This window comes from Pteropus alecto, unplaced genomic scaffold (genome assembly GCF_000325575.1).
Source record: "Pteropus alecto unplaced genomic scaffold, ASM32557v1 scaffold25, whole genome shotgun sequence".
Lineage (NCBI taxonomy): Eukaryota > Metazoa > Chordata > Mammalia > Chiroptera > Pteropodidae > Pteropus > Pteropus alecto.
In genome coordinates, this window is record NW_006441955.1 from 22,014,864 (window position 1) to 22,015,715 (window position 852).

Here is an 852-nt window from a genome sequence, read left to right on the forward strand (position 1 = left end):
GTATATTTAAAAAGCACTAACAGTGCTACGTTGGAGCTGGCTCATACTGGCTCTCATGAGATAATTGTTAAAATTTTCAGGAATTTTGCAAGCCATTGTTAGCTTGAAATTGGCCATCACGGAAGTATTTACATCTCAGAAGTTGGCAAACACCACTAATCAGGCTCTCTTTTCTTTTCCGAGAAGCTAGTTTACCGGTATACTACTGACTAAATTTAAAAAGTATTATATATCAAGATATATCACAGGGGACACATAAAATGATTCATTATATTGATTAGTTACAGAGGTATGCTTTATATACTTTTAATCCAAAAATTAATCTTTCGTATACAATATTTGACCGAAGGGGCTCATATACATGTTCAACTATTTCCTATCCCTAACAAAAAGAACATAAGAACTCTGGCAAATACATTGACATTTTTCAGTGGCATTTCAATCAAAAAATTTTATGCAAGATATCTCTTTACATTGCTACAAATGGAAAAGTTCATCTCACCTACCAATGTGGAAAAACTGATTACATCATTTTATGCTTAACAGAATTAAGTGAGACTTAGTTGAATGAGCACAGTTTTATTACTAAAGATGAAAAGCCTAATCGAGAGGTGTTTCGCATTTCAGAGGTCACTAAATCTGCAATTTGTAGAGTTTGACAGTATTCAAGGAGGGCCTACATCAAACCTCTACTACCAAGGCAGGCTTCTAGCAATGGCAGCCAGGCAAAATGTTTCTGCCATTCACATATCAAGCATTTGTATGAGGAAGTCAAGTTAAACAAATCACAGAATGTTGTGGCTTGATTGCCTTTACCTTATAGTTCATGAGGAATGGAGCTTTGTCCCTGCC